The sequence below is a fragment of the Rhinoderma darwinii genome, unplaced genomic scaffold (genome assembly GCF_050947455.1).
Source record: "Rhinoderma darwinii isolate aRhiDar2 unplaced genomic scaffold, aRhiDar2.hap1 Scaffold_613, whole genome shotgun sequence".
In the NCBI taxonomy this organism is placed as follows: Eukaryota; Metazoa; Chordata; class Amphibia; order Anura; family Rhinodermatidae; genus Rhinoderma; species Rhinoderma darwinii.
This window is the reverse complement of record NW_027464169.1, coordinates 86705-103900: the sequence shown is the minus strand read 5'-3', so window position 1 is coordinate 103900 and position 17196 is coordinate 86705. Positions and strand designations below refer to the sequence as shown.

The following is a 17196-nucleotide window of genomic DNA, read 5'->3' as shown; positions in this document are numbered from 1 at the left end:
GCTGCATTCTCAGTGATGTCACCGCTGCTCTCTTGTGACTGGATAGGCTGCATTCTCAGTGATGTCACCGCTGCTCTCTAGTGAATGGATAGGCTGCATTCTCAGTGATGTCACCGCTGCTCTCTAGTGAATGGATGGGCTGCATTCTCAGTGATGTCACCGCTGCTCTCTAGTGATGGATAGGCTGCATTCTGTGATGTCACCGCTGCTCTCTAGTGAATGGATAGGCTGCATTCTCAGTGATGTAATCGCTGCTCTCTAGTGATGGATAGGCTGCATTCTCAGTGATGTCACCGCTGCTCTCTTGTGACTGGATAGGCTGCATTATCAGTGATGTCACCGCTGCGCTCTCGTGAATGGATAGGCTGCATTGTCAGTGATGTCACTGCTGCTCTCTAGTGAATGGATAGGCTGCATTCTCAGTGATGTCACCTCTGCTCTCTAGTGAGTGGATAGGCTGCATTCTCAGTGATGTCACCGCTGCTCTCTAGTGATGGATAGGCTGCATTCTCAGTGATGTCACCGCTGCTCTCTAGTGAATGGATAGGCTGCATTCTCAGTGATGTCACCGCTGCTCTCTAGTGAATGGATAGGCTGCATTCTCAGTGATGTCACCGCTGCTCTCTAGTGATGGATAGGCTGCATTCTCAGTGATGTCACCGCTGCTTTCTAGTGAATGGATAGGCTGCATTCTCAGTGATGTCACCGCTGCTCTCTAGTGAATGGATAGGCTGCATTCTCAGTGATGTCACCGCTGCTCTCTAGTGATGGATAGGCTGCATTCTCAGTGATGTCACCGCTGCTCTCTAGTGAATGGATAGGCTACATTGTCAGTGATGTCACCGCTGCTCTCTAGTGAATGGATAGGCTGCATTATCAGTGATGTCACCGCTGCGCTCTCGTGAATGGATAGGCTGTATTCTCAGTGATGTCACCGCTGCTCTCTAGTGAATGGATAGGCTGCATTCTCAGTGATGTCACCGCTGCTCTCTAGTGAATGGATAGGCTGCATTATCAGTGATGTCACCGCTGCGCTCTCGTGAATGGATAGGCTGTATTCTCAGTGATGTCACCGCTGCTCTCTAGTGAATGGATAGGCTGTATTCTCTGTGATGTCACCGCTGCTCTCTCGTGAATGGATAGGCTGTATTCTCAGTGATGTCACCGCTGCTTTCTAGTGAATGGATAGGCTGCATTCTCAGTGATGTCACCGCTGCTCTCTAGTGAATGGATAGGCTGCATTCTCAGTGATGTCACCGCTGCTCTCTAGTGATGGATAGGCTGCATTCTCAGTGATGTCACCGCTGCTCTCTAGTGAATGGATAGGCTACATTCTCAGTGATGTCACCGCTGCTCTCTAGTGAATGGATAGGCTGCATTATCAGTGATGTCACCGCTGCGCTCTCGTGAATGGATAGGCTGCATTCTCAGTGATGTCACCGCTGCTCTCTAGTGATGGATAGGCTGCATTCTCAGTGATGTCACCGCTGCTTTCTAGTGAATGGATAGGCTGCATTCTCAGTGATGTCACCGCTGCTCTCTAGTGAATGGATAGGCTGCATTCTCAGTGATGTCACCGCTGCTCTCTAGTGATGGATAGGCTGCATTCTCAGTGATGTCACCGCTGCTCTCTAGTGAATGGATAGGCTACATTGTCAGTGATGTCACCGCTGCTCTCTAGTGAATGGATAGGCTGCATTATCAGTGATGTCACCGCTGCGCTCTCGTGAATGGATAGGCTGTATTCTCAGTGATGTCACCGCTGCTCTCTAGTGAATGGATAGGCTGCATTCTCAGTGATGTCACCGCTGCTCTCTAGTGAATGGATAGGCTGCATTATCAGTGATGTCACCGCTGCGCTCTCGTGAATGGATAGGCTGTATTCTCAGTGATGTCACCGCTGCTCTCTAGTGAATGGATAGGCTGTATTCTCTGTGATGTCACCGCTGCTCTCTCGTGAATGGATAGGCTGTATTCTCAGTGATGTCACCGCTGCTTTCTAGTGAATGGATAGGCTGCATTCTCAGTGATGTCACCGCTGCTCTCTAGTGAATGGATAGGCTGCATTCTCAGTGATGTCACCGCTGCTCTCTAGTGATGGATAGGCTGCATTCTCAGTGATGTCACCGCTGCTCTCTAGTGAATGGATAGGCTACATTCTCAGTGATGTCACCGCTGCTCTCTAGTGAATGGATAGGCTGCATTATCAGTGATGTCACCGCTGCGCTCTCGTGAATGGATAGGCTGTATTCTCAGTGATGTCACCGCTGCTCTCTAGTGAATGGATAGGCTGTATTCTCAGTGATGTCACCGCTGCTCTCTAGTGAATGGATAGGCTGCATTATCAGTGATGTCACCGCTGCGCTCTCGTGAATGGATAGGCTGTATTCTCAGTGATGTCACCGCTGCTCTCTAGTGAATGGATAGGCTGTATTCTCAGTGATGTCACCGCTGCTCTCTCGTGAATGGATAGGCTGTATTCTCAGTGATGTCACCGCTGCTCTCTATTGAATGGATAGGCTGCATTCTCAGTGATGTCACCGCTGTTCTCTAGTGAATGGATAGGCTGTATTCTCAGTGATGTCACCGCTGCTCTCTCGTGAATGGATAGGCTGTATTCTCAGTGATGTCACCGCTGCTCTCTATTGAATGGATAGGCTGCATTCTCAGTGATGTCACCGCTGTTCTCTAGTGAATGGATAGGCTGTATTCTCAGTGATGTCACCGCTGCTCTCTCGTGAATGGATAGGCTGCATTCTCAGTGATGTCACCGCTGCTCTCTAGTGATGGATAGGCTGCATTATTATCCTACATCTGGGGGGCACGTCAGTAGAGCCCCTGCAGGCTGGGTATATAGCGCGGGGTGACTGGATACAGGGTGGAGCGGCCTCGTACCTGTACACGGGGTCCAGCATCAGCAGCATTTTGGCTTCATCCCACGTCCATTCCTTTCTCTGTGACAAGAAACACGCGGCCGGTGAACATTTCCGTATTCTGCAGTCGGGTCGCACTTCACGGCTCTGACACTGACCACGTTACCCACAATCCTCCTGACAACCCGCGAGAGCCGCTGCGGCCGGGAGACGTGCGGACCACTATATAGCGTGACGGACCCACCATGAGCGCACGGTGACCCCCAGCATCCCGCCTGCCCGGACGCATCAATTTATCTTGCGGGGTTTTATTTTTCTACATTTTTACAATTCTGAGTCAAACGGAACTAAATTTGGCGCATTAAAATCTGCAGCTTCTCCGGCATCAACAGGTTATAATCCCCCGAAAACCGCATCACAGCGCAATATGGGCCCCGACTTCACCTGCGTTTTGATCCGGATTTTCTGCAGTTTAGGTCTAATTCCCACCAGCGAGATCAGGCCGCGATACAGGGACCGCGTCTCCGGGACTGAGCACTGCAGGGACTCATAGTGTCACAGGTGTCCCGGCCACCCCGCGGGATTACTGTCCTGCCCTGTGGAGGCAGTGACACAGAGCGTCGCACATAACCGTGATACGAAGAGTCCGGCTCCCTGCAGTGCTCAGTCCCGGAGACGCGGTCCCTGTATCGCTGGTGGGAATTAGGCCTAAGGCTCAGTTCACATCTCGTTTTTACTGTACGGCTGATGTGCGAGTTTTGACATGAGAAAACCAGCGTCAGAACGTGCGGCGCGAACATTGACTAATACGGTGAGGACGGACGCACTAATAGTGTCGTTTGCGCTTACGTTCTACCCTTTTATTTCCCAAAAACATCGTCTACTGCTCCTATACCGCACCCGCACCGTTCCTATACCGCACCCGCACCGTTCCTATACCGCACCCGAACCGCTCCTATCCCGCACCCGTACCGCTCCTATACCGCACCCGTACCGCTCCTATACCGCACCCGCACCGTTCCTATACCGCACCCGCACCGCTCCTATACCGCACCCGCACCGCTCCTATACCGCACCCGCACCGCTCCTATACCGCACCCGCACCGCTCCTATACCGCACCCGTACCGCTCCTATACCGCACCCGTACCGCTCCTATACCGCACCCGTACCGCTCCTATACCGCACTCGTACCGCTCCTATACCGCACTCGTACCGCTCCTATACCGCACCCGTACCGCTCCTATACCGCATCCGCACCGTTCCTATAACGCATCCGTACCGCTCCTATACCGCACCCGCACCGTTCCTATACCGCACCGCTCCTATACCGCACCCGTACCGCTCCTATACCGCATCCGCACCGTTCCTATAACGCACCCGTACCGCTCCTATACCGCACCCGCACCGTTCCTATACCGCACCGCTCCTATACCGCACCCGTACCGCTCCTATACCGCACTCGTACCGCTCCTATACCGCACTCGTACCGCTCCTATACCGCACTCGTACCGCTCCTATACCGCACTCGTACCGCTCCTATACCGCACCCGGAACGCTCCTATACCGCACCCGGAACGCTCCTATACCGCACCCGTACCGCTCCTATACCGCACTCGTACCGCTCTTATACCGCACTCGTACCGCTCCTATACCGCACTCGTACCGCTCCTATACCGCACTCGTACCGCTCCTATACCGCACCCGTACCGTTCCTATACCGCACCGCTCCTATACCGCACCCGCACCCGCACCGTTCCTATACCGCACCGCTCCTATACCGCACCCGGACCGCTCCTATACCGCACTCGGACCGCTCCTATACCGCACTCGGACCGCTCCTATACCGCACTCGTACCGCTCCTATACCGCACTCGTACCGCTCCTATACCGCACCCGTACCGCTCCTATACCGCACTCGTACCGTTCCTATACCGCACCCGTACCGCTCCTATACCGCACCCGCACCTTTCCTATACCGCACCCGTACCGCTCCTATACCGCACCCGCACCTTTCCTATACCGCACTCGTACCGCACCTATACCGATACTGCACCCGTATCGCACCTATACCGCACCTACACCGCACCCGGACCGCTCCTATACCGCACTCGTACTGCACCCGTACCGCACCTATACTGTACTCGTACCGCTCCTATACCGCACCTATACAGCACTCGTACCTATACATTTTTATTTGTATTTAGGTCAATGGCGACGTATAGATGATGCATGCATTCTTAACCCCTTAGTGACCACAAATATGCCTTTTCACGGCGGCTCAGTCTAAGTCCTGCACGTGTGTCCCAGGGTTCACCTGCCTGATGACAGCCGGACTGCCGCTCCAACAACCGTGATCCAAGTTTACTTCGAATGCAACCGTTTAACCCGTTAAATGCCACTGTCAATAGCGACCGTGGCATTTAACTCGTTTACAGAGGGGGTGAGCTCCCACTGTCACCCACTAGCGGCCCGCAAATGCAATCCCGGGTCTCGGATGGGGTGTCATGGCAGCCGGGGCGCGTCCTAATAGATTGCCTGTCAGATTTACACTATATTAAGAACACCAAAGCGTTAGAGCAGCGATCAACCGATCACACAGTGACGCCCCCTAGTGGCGCTAATGAAATAATAAGAATTACAGTAAAAGAGAAATAACACACGGCATCGCCGCCATCTGAACGACCCAACAATAAAGCCAACGTCACTTTATACCGCTGCGTGAACACCGCAAACAAGAAAACGGGAAACACTGGCGAAATGGCTATTCTTTTCCCATTGCCCCCCAAAAAAGTCATAATAAAAGTTCATCGATAAGTTCAACGTAAAACAGAACCAATCACAACCACGTCTGGCCCCGCAAAGACAAGCCCAAAAAATCACAACATTGACGGAAAAATAAAAATTGACGGATCCTGGAAAACGACGACGAGAAAACAAATCATATTAATGCAGAAGTCAAAACCACATCCGTGGCATCGCCGTGATTGTACCGAGCCACGGAATCCAGGGAACCGGTAATCCACGCCGCGCAGCGAACAGCGACAATGTAAACACAAAAAACAAGGGTGCAGCCGCCCAGCCCCCCAGTACTGACGCCAGAAACCCCTGCAGCCCCCCAGTACTGACGCCAGAAACCCCTGCAGCCCCCCCAGTACTGACACCAGAAACCCCTGCAGCCCCCCAGCCCCCCCCAGTACTGACACCAGAAACCCCTGCAGCCCCCCAGTACTGACGCCAGAAACCCCTGCAGCCCCCCAGTACTGACGCCAGAAACCCCTGCAGCCCCCCAGCCCCCCCAGTACTGACACCAGAAACCCCTACAGCCGCCCAGCCCCCCCAGTACTGACACCAGAAACCCCTGCAGCCGCCCAGCCCCCCCCAGTACTGACGCCAGAAACCCCTGCAGCCCCCCAGCCCCCCCCCCAGTACTGACGCCAGAAACCCCTGCAGCCGCCCAGCCCCCCCCCCCCCAGTACTGACACCAGAAACCCCTGCAGCCGCCCAGCCCCCCCCAGTACTGACACCAGAAACCCCTGCAGCCCCCCAGTACTGACGCCAGAAACCCCTGCAGCCGCCCAGCCCCCCCCAGTACTGACGCCAGAAACCCCTGCAGCCCCCCCCAGTACTGACGCCAGAAACCCCTGCAGCCCCCCAGCCCCCCCCAGTACTGACACCAGAAACCCCTGCAGCCACCCAGCCCCCCCAGTACTGACACCAGAAACCCCTGCAGCCGCCCAGCCCCCCCCAGTACTGACGCCAGAAACCCCTGCAGCCCCCCAGCCCCCCCCCCCAGTACTGACACCAGAAACCCCTGCAGCCGCCCAGCCCCCCCCAGTACTGACACCAGAATCCCCTGCAGCCCCCCAGTACTGACGCCAGAAACCCCTGCAGCCGCCCAGCCCCCCCCAGTACTGACGCCAGAAACCCCTGCAGCCCCCCCAGTACTGACGCCAGAAACCCCTGCAGCCCCCCCCCCCCCAGTACTGACGCCAGAAACCCCTGCAGCCCCCCCAGTACTGACGCCAGAAACCCCTGCAGCCCCCCAGCACTGACGCCAGAAACCCCTGCAGCCCCCCCCAGTACTGACGCCAGAAACCCCTGCAGCCCCCCCCAGTACTGACGCCAGAAACCCCTGCAGCCCTCCCCAGTACTGACGCCAGAAACCCCTGCAGCCCCCCCCCCCCAGTACTGACGCCAGAAACCCCTGCAGCCCCCCAGCCCCCCCCCCAGTACTGACGCCAGAAACCCCTGCAGCTGTGCACAGATCTCCCCCTCCCGCCCGCAAGGACCTGCGCACCACGTCCAGGATACCCCTCCCTCCCCCTCCCGCAAAGAGCTGCGCACCACGTCCAGGACGCCACATTTCTCTCTGCATCTGGGAGCTGTTTTATGGGATTATCTCCATCTGTCAGTTCTGCCTGTCACTGTACTACAACCCTCAACAACACCGTAGACTGGGGGGGGGGGGGGTACCTTTTGTTTCTTTCTCATCACGACTTTGACACCATCCACCGAAACCGTGACGCTGACCTTCTTCTTCTTCATGTTCTTGGCTTTATATTCAAACTGAAAGAAAAGACGGTGGAGAAGGAGATGGAGACAGGTCTTACATGAGGCGAAACGGAGAAAAGACACCGACACACTGTGCAATGTCCATACAGACAGGAGAAGTGTTACTGTGCGATGAGTCTACACCCCTACCCCACAGTACTAGAGACGGGGACCCCATAGATCTCACATGTATACAGGGAGCAGGACTGGACACGCTCGGATCTGCTCCATGATCCTGAAGGAGATGAATGGGAATCCTCATGAATAATTCACATCGATGGCCCCACAGATAAAAGCTGCAGCCCGACATTCACGTGGGAACATTAACATAAGACTGATGAGGACCAGGAGGGGGGACACATACAAAAGGCTCCGAACATCACAGTGACTTCCATGTAATGCCGGGAGGACACGGGGGGGGGGTGGGGGAGTCTCGGCGCTTTAGTTCCAGGGTCCATGTTCAGGCTACAACTCTGAATACATAGAAAAGACGTCATCGAGTCACCTGCATCGTGGCGTCCTATAGGGGGAGGACGAGGGCCCAGTAACGGAGCTGCGAGAAGACGGCAGGGACATCGTCTCCATTACGGGGGCAGCGGCTTCCATCCCACACGTCAGGGATTTGTTCCGGAATACAAGGCGTTAACGTTTCATCATTCCAGATCAGCGATTTGACTTTCACGCTTCTTCAAGCACGTGAAAAAAACTAATCAAGATGAAATGTGGAGGCAGGTTGGGGACCTCAGGTAGCTCACCTCTGCGGGGTCCTGGCGGGTGGAGAACGTGGCCCCTGGTGTCCTCTGCGGGGCCCTGGCGGGTGGAGAAGTGGCCCCTGGTGTCACCTCTGCGGGACCCTGGCGGGTGGAGAACGTGGCCCCTGGTGTCACCTCTGCGGGACCCTGGCGGGTGGAGAACGTGGCCCCTGGTGTCACCTCTGCGGGACCCAGGCGGGTGGAGAACGTGGCCCCTGGTGTCACCTCTGCGGGGCCCTGGCGGGTGGAGATCGTGGCCCCTGGTGTCACCTCTGCGGGGCCCTGGCGGGTGGAGAACGTGGCCCCTGGTGTCACCTCTGCGGGACCCTGGCGGGTGGACAACGTGGCCCCTGGTGTCACCTCTGCGGGGCCCTGGCGGGTGGAGATCGTGGCCTCTGGTGTCACCTCTGCGGGGCCCTGGCGGGTGGAGAACGTGGCCCCTGGTGTCACCTCTGCGGGACCCTGGCGGGTGGAGAACGTGGCCCCTGGTGTCACCTCTGCGGGACCCTGGCGGGTGGAGAACGTGGCCCCTGGTGTCACCTCTGCGGGACCCTGGCGGGTGGAGAACGTGGCCCCTGGTGTCACCTCTGCGGGACCCTGGCGGGTGGAGAACGTGGCCCCTGGTGTCACCTCTGCGGGACCCTGGCGGGTGGAGAACGTGGCCCCTGGTGTCACCTCTGCGGGACCCTGGCGGGTGGAGAACGTGGCCCCTGGTGTCACCTCTGCGGGACCCTGGCGGGTGGAGAACGTGGCCCCTGGTGTCACCTCTGCGGGACCCTGGCGGGTGGAGAACGTGGCCCCTGGTGTCACCTCTGCGGGGTCCTGGCGGGTGGAGAACGTGGCCCCTGGGGTCACCTCTGCGGGGTCCTGGCGGGTGGAGATCGTGGCCCCTGGGGTTACCTCTCACTGCCCCCCGAGATAAGAACAGAACTGCGCCTTCACTGCCCCCCGAGATAAGGACAGACAGGACTGCGCCTTCACTGCCCCCCGAGATAAGAACAGACAGGACTGCGCCTTCACTGCCCCCCGAGATAAGACAGAACTGCGCCTTCACTGCCCCCCGAGATAAGGACAGACAGGACTGCGCCTTCACTGCCCCCCGAGATAAGAACAGACAGGACTGCGCCTTCACTGCCCCCCGAGATAAGAACAGACAGGACTGCGCCTTCACTGCCCCCCGAGATAAGAACAGACAGGACTGCGCCTTCACTGCCCCCCGAGATAAGACAGGACTGCGCCTTCACTGCCCCCCAAGAACAGACAGGACTGCGCCTTCACTGACCCCGAGATAAGAACAGACAGGACTGCGCCTTCACTGCCCCCCGAGATAAGAACAGACAGGACTGCGCCTTCACTGCCCCCCCGAGATAAGAACAGACAGGACTGCGCCTTCACTGCCCCCCCGAGATAAGAACAGACAGGACTGCGCCTTCACTGCCCCCCGAGATAAGAACAGACAGGACTGCGCCTTCACTGCCCCCCGAGATAAGAACAGGACTGCGCCTTCACTGCCCCCCGAGATAAGAACAGACAGGAGTGCGCCTTCACTGCCCCCCGAGATAACAGACAGGACTGCGCCTTCACTGCCCCCCGAGATAAAAGACAGGACTGCGCCTTCACTGCCCCCCGAGATAAGACAGGACTGCGCCTTCACTGCCCCCCGAGAACAGAGAGGACTGCGCCTTCACTGCCCCCCGAGATAAGACAGAACTGCGCCTTCACTGCCCCCCGAGATAAGGACAGACAGGACTGCGCCTTCACTGCCCCCCGAGATAAGAACAGACAGGACTGCGCCTTCACTGCCCCCCGAGATAAGAACAGACAGGACTGCGCCTTCACTGCCCCCCGAGATAAGAACAGACAGGACTGCGCCTTCACTGCCCCCCGAGATAAGAACAGACAGGACTGCGCCTTCACTGCCCCCCGAGATAAGAACAGACAGGACTGCGCCTTCACTGCCCCCCGAGAACAGACAGGACTGCGCCTTCGCTGCCCCCCGAGATAAGAACAGACAGGACTGCGCCTTCACTGCCCCCCGAGATAAGAACAGACAGGACTGCGCCTTCACTGCCCCCCGAGATAAGGACAGATAGGACTGCGCCTTCACTGCCCCCCGAGATAAGAACAGACAGGACTGCGCCTTCACTGCCCCCCGAGATAAGACAGGACTGCGCCTTCACTGCCCCCCGAGAACAGACAGGACTGCGCCTTCACTGCCCCCCGAGATAAGAACAGACAGGACTGCACCTTCACTGCCCCCCGAGATAAGGACAGATAGGACTGCGCCTTCACTGCCCCCCGAGATAAGAACAGACCGGACTGCGCCTTCACTGCCCCCCGAGATAACAGACAGGACTGCGCCTTCACTGCCCCCCGAGAACAGACAGGACTGCGCCTTCACTGCCCCCCGAGATAAGAACAGACAGGACTGCGCCTTCACTGCCCCCCGAGATAAGGACAGACAGGACTGCGCCTTCACTGCCCCCCGAGATAAGGACAGACAGGACTGCGCCTTCACTGCCCCCCGAGATAAGACAGACAGGACTGCGCCTTCACTGCCCCCCGAGATAAGAACAGACAGGACTGCGCCTTCACTGCCCCCCGAGATAAGAACAGACAGGACTGCGCCTTCACTGCCCCCCGAGATAAGAACAGACAGGACTGCGGCTTCACTGCCCCCCGAGATAAGAACAGACAGGACTGCGCCTTCACTGCCCCCCGAGATAAGGACAGGACTGCGCCTTCACTGCCCCCGAGAACAGACAGGACTGCGCCTTCACTGCCCCCCGAGAACACACAGGACTGCGCCTTCACTGCCCCCCGAGATAAGAAGACAGGACTGCGCCTTCACTGCCCCCCGAGATAAGAACAGACAGGACTGCGCCTTCACTGCCCCCCGAGATAAGAACAGACAGGACTGCGCCTTCACTGCCCCCCGAGATAAGAACAGACAGGACTGCGCCTTCACTGCCCCCCAAGATAAGAACAGACAGGACTGCGCCTTCACTGCCCCCCGAGATAAGAACAGACAGGACTGCGCCTTCACTGCCCCCCGAGATAAGAACAGACAGGACTGCGCCTTCACTGCCCCCCGAGATAAGGACAGACAGGACTGCGCCTTCACTGCCCCCCCGAGTACAGGAACCACAGCATGAAGAACCAGTGATGTCACACCTCAATACATGTACAGCCACCACAGCATGAAGCACCAGTGATGTAACACCTCAATACCTTCCATACATGTACAGCCACCACAGCATGAAGCACCAGTGATGTCACAGCTCAATACCTTCCATACATGTACAGCCACCACAGCATGAAGAACCAGTGATGTCACACCTCAATATCTTCCATACATGTACAGGAACCACAGCATGAAGAACCAGTGATGTCACACCTCAACACCTTCCATACATGTACAGCCACCACAGCATGAAGAACCAGTGATGTCACACCTCAATACCTTCCATACATGTACAGGAACCACAGCATGAAGAACCAGTGATGTCACACCTCAACACCTTCCATACATGTACAGGAACCACAGCATGAAGAACCAGTGATGTCACACCTCAACACCTTCCATACATGTACAGCCACCACAGCATGAAGAACCAGTGATGTCATACCTCAATACCTTCCATACATGTACAGCCACCACAGCAGAAAGAGCCAGTGATGTCACAGCTCAACACCTTCCATACATGTACAGCCACCACAGCATGAAGAACCAGTGATGTCACACCTCAATACATGTACAGCCACCACAGCATGAAGCACCAGTGATGTCACACCTCAATACCTCCCATACATGTACAGCCAGCACAGCATGAAGCACCAGTGATGTCACACCTCAATACCTCCCATACATGTACAGCCACCACAGCAGGAAGAGCCAGTGATGTCACAGCTCAACACCTTCCATACATGTACAGCCACCACAGCATGAAGAACCAGTGATGTCACAGCTCAATACCTTCCATACATGTACAGCCACCACAGCATGAAGAACCAGTGATGTCACACCTCAATACATGTACAGCCACCACAGCATGAAGAACCAGTGATGTCACAGCTCAACACCTCCCATACATGTACAGCCACCACAGCATGAAGAACCAGTGATGTCACACCTCAATACATGTACAGCCACCACAGCATGAAGAACCAGTGATGTCACACCTCAATACCTCCCATACATGTACAGCCACCACAGCATGAAGAACCAGTGATGTCACAGCTCAATACATGTACAGCCACCACAGCATGAAGAACCAGTGATGTCACACCTCAATACATCCCATACATGTACAGCCAGCACAGCATGAAGAACCAGTGATGTCACAGCTCAATACCTTCCATACATGTACAGCCACCACAGCATGAAGAACCAGTGATGTCACACCTCAATACATGTACAGCCACCACAGCATGAAGAACCAGTGATGTCACAGCTCAACACCTTCCATACATGTACAGCCACCACAGCATGAAGAACCAGTGATGTCACAGCTCAATACCTTCCATACATGTACAGCCACCACAGCATGAAGAACCAGTGATGTCACACCTCAATACCTTCCATACATGTACAGCCACCACAGCATGAAGAACCAGTGATGTCACACCTCAATACATGTACAGCCACCACAGCATGAAGAACCAGTGATGTCACAGCTCAACACCTCCCATACATGTACAGCCACCACAGCATGAAGAACCAGTGATGTCACACCTCAATACATGTACAGCCACCACAGCATGAAGAACCAGTGATGTCACAGCTCAACACCTTCCATACATGTACAGCCAGCACAGCATGAAGAACCAGTGATGTCACAGCTCAATACCTCCCATACATGTACAGCCACCACAGCATGAAGAACCAGTGATGTCACAGCTCAACACCTTCCATACATGTACAGCCACCACAGCATGAAGAACCAGTGATGTCACACGTCACTACATGTACAGCCACCACAGCATGAAGAACCAGTGATGTCACAGCTCAATACATGTACAGCCACCACAGCATGAAGAACCAGTGATGTCACACCTCAATACCTCCCATACATGTACAGCCACCACAGCATGAAGAACCAGTGATGTCACAGCTCAATACCTTCCATACATGTACAGCCAGCACAGCATGAAGAACCAGTGATGTCACAGCTCAACACCTTCCATACATGTACAGCCACCACAGCATGAAGAACCAGTGATGTCACACCTCAATACATGTACAGCCACCACAGCATGAAGAACCAGTGATGTCACAGCTCAACACCTTCCATAGATGTACAGCCAGCACAGCATGAAGAACCAGTGATGTCACAGCTCAATACCTCCCATACATGTACAGCCACCACAGCATGAAGAACCAGTGATGTCACAGCTCAATACCTTCCATACATGTACAGCCACCACAGCATGAAGAACCAGTGATGTCACACCTCAATATCTTCCATACATGTACAGGAACCACAGCATGAAGAACCAGTGATGTCACACCTCAACACCTTCCATACATGTACAGCCACCACAGCATGAAGAACCAGTGATGTCATACCTCAATACCTTCCATACATGTACAGCCACCACAGCAGGAAGAGCCAGTGATGTCACAGCTCAACACCTTCCATACATGTACAGCCACCACAGCATGAAGAACCAGTGATGTCACAGCTCAATACCTTCCATACATGTACAGCCACCACAGCATGAAGAACCAGTGATGTCACACCTCAATACATGTACAGCCACCACAGCATGAAGAACCAGTGATGTCACAGCTCAACACCTCCCATACATGTACAGCCACCACAGCATGAAGAACCAGTGATGTCACACCTCAATACATGTACAGCCACCACAGCATGAAGAACCAGTGATGTCACAGCTCAACACCTTCCATACATGTACAGCCAGCACAGCATGAAGAACCAGTGATGTCACAGCTCAATACCTCCCATACATGTACAGCCACCACAGCATGAAGAACCAGTGATGTCACAGCTCAATACCTTCCATACATGTACAGCCACCACAGCATGAAGAACCAGTGATGTCACACCTCAATATCTTCCATACATGTACAGGAACCACAGCATGAAGAACCAGTGATGTCACACCTCAACACCTTCCATGCATGTACAGCCACCACAGCATGAAGAACCAGTGATGTCACACCTCAATACCTTCCATACATGTACAGGAACCACAGCATGAAGAACCAGTGATGTCACACCTCAATACCTTCCATACATGTACGGCCACCACAGCATGAAGAACCAGTGATGTCATACCTCAACATCTTCCATACATGTACAGCCACCACAGCAGGAAGAGCCAGTGATGTCACAGCTCAACACCTTCCATACATGTACAGCCACCACAGCATGAAGAGCCAGTGATGTCATACCTCAACACCTTCCATACATGTACAGCCACCACAGCATGAAGAACCAGTGATGTCACACCTCAACACATGTACAGCCACCACAGCATGAAGAACCAGTGATGTCATACCTCAATACCTTCCATACATGTACAGCCACCACAGCAGGAAGAGCCAGTGATGTCACAGCTCAACACCTTCCATACATGTACAGCCACCACAGCATGAAGAACCAGTGATGTCACACCTCAATACATGTACAGCCACCACAGCATGAAGAACCAGTGATGTCACAGCTCAACACCTCCCATACATGTACAGCCACCACAGCATGAAGAACCAGTGATGTCACACCTCAATACATGTACAGCCACCACAGCATGAAGAACCAGTGATGTCACAGCTCAACACCTTCCATACATGTACAGCCAGCACAGCATGAAGAACCAGTGATGTCACAGCTCAATACCTCCCATACATGTACAGCCACCACAGCATGAAGAACCAGTGATGTCACAGCTCAATACCTTCCATACATGTACAGCCACCACAGCATGAAGAACCAGTGATGTCACACCTCAATATCTTCCATACATGTACAGGAACTACAGCATGAAGAACCAGTGATGTCACAGCTCAATACCTTCCATACATGTACAGCCACCACAGCATGAAGAACCAGTGATGTCACACCTCAATATCTTCCATACATGTACAGGAACCACAGCATGAAGAACCAGTGATGTCACAGCTCAATACCTTCCATACATGTACAGCCACCACAGCATGAAGAACCAGTGATGTCACACGTCAATACCTTCCATACATGTACAGGAACCACAGCATGAAGAACCAGTGATGTCACACCTCAATACATGTACGGCCACCACAGCATGAAGAACCAGTGATGTCATACCTCAACACCTTCCATACATGTACAGCCACCACAGCATGAAGCACCAGTGATGTCATACCTCAATACCTTCCATACATGTACAGCCACCACAGCATGAAGAACCAGTGATGTCATACCTCAACACCTTCCATACATGTACAGCCACCACAGCATGAAGCACCAGTGATGTCACACCTCAACACCTTCCATACATGTACAGCCACCACAGCAGGAAGAGCCAGTGATGTCACAGCTCAACACCTTCCATACATGTACAGCCACCACAGCATGAAGCACCAGTGATGTCACACCTCAACACCTTCCATACATGTACAGCCACCACAGCAGGAAGAGCCAGTGATGTCACACCTCAACACATGTACAGCCACCACAGCATGAAGAACCAGTGATGTCATACCTCAATACCTTCCATACATGTACAGCCACCACAGCAGGAAGAGCCAGTGATGTCACAGCTCAACACCTTCCATACATGTACAGCCACCACAGCATGAAGAACCAGTGATGTCACACCTCAATACATGTACAGCCACCACAGCATGAAGAACCAGTGATGTCACAGCTCAACACCTTCCATACATGTACAGCCAGCACAGCATGAAGAACCAGTGATGTCACAGCTCAATACCTTCCATACATGTACAGCCACCACAGCATGAAGAACCAGTGATGTCACACCTCAATATCTTCCATACATGTACAGGAACCACAGCATGAAGAACCAGTGATGTCACACCTCAACACCTTCCATACATGTACAGCCACCACAGCATGAAGAACCAGTGATGTCACACCTCAATATCTTCCATACATGTACAGGAACCACAGCATGAAGAACCAGTGATGTCACAGCTCAATACCTTCCATACATGTACAGCCACCACAGCATGAAGAACCAGTGATGTCACACGTCAATACCTTCCATACATGTACAGGAACCACAGCATGAAGAACCAGTGATGTCACACCTCAATACCTTCCATACATGTACGGCCACCACAGCATGAAGAACCAGTGATGTCATACCTCAACACCTTCCATACATGTACAGCCACCACAGCATGAAGCACCAGTGATGTCATACCTCAATACCTTCCATACATGTACAGCCACCACAGCATGAAGAACCAGTGAGGTCATACCTCAACACCTTCCATACATGTACAGCCACCACAGCATGAAGCACCAGTGATGTCACACCTCAACACCTTCCATACATGTACAGCCACCACAGCAGGAAGAGCCAGTGATGTCACAGCTCAACACCTTCCATACATGTACAGCCACCACAGCATGAAGAACCAGTGATGTCACACCTCAATACATGTACAGCCACCACAGCATGAAGAACCAGTGATGTCACAGCTCAACACCTTCCATACATGTACAGCCACCACAGCATGAAGAACCAGTGATGTCACACCTCAATATCTTCCATACATGTACAGGAACCACAGCATGAAGAACCAGTGATGTCACAGCTCAATACCTTCCATACATGTACAGCCACCACAGCATGAAGAACCAGTGATGTCACACCTCAATACCTTCCATACATGTACGGCCACCACAGCATGAAGAACCAGTGATGTCATACCTCAACACCTTCCATACATGTACAGCCACCACAGCATGAAGAGCCAGTGATGTCATACCTCAACACCTTCCATACATGTACAGCCACCACAGCATGAAGAACCAGTGAT

General features: G+C 54.0%; 1 long non-coding RNA gene across 3 annotated transcripts in view; it reads right to left on the bottom strand.

The window, feature by feature from the left end:
- Window positions 1-2747: 2747 nt before the first annotated feature.
- Window positions 2748-17196, bottom strand: part of LOC142726233 (uncharacterized) — a 40721-nt gene continuing 26272 nt past the window's right edge. Inside the window, exons 1-3 of one of the 3 annotated variants that reach the window (XR_012876714.1) lie at window positions 7931-8092; window positions 7348-7440; window positions 2748-2954 (exon numbers count right to left, since the gene is read on the bottom strand). This is a non-coding gene — a long non-coding RNA (uncharacterized LOC142726233). Of the gene's footprint in view, window positions 2955-7347; window positions 7441-7612; window positions 7888-7930; window positions 8093-17196 lie in introns of those variants that run through there. The other 2 variants (XR_012876712.1, XR_012876713.1) reach the window with 2 other exon arrangements.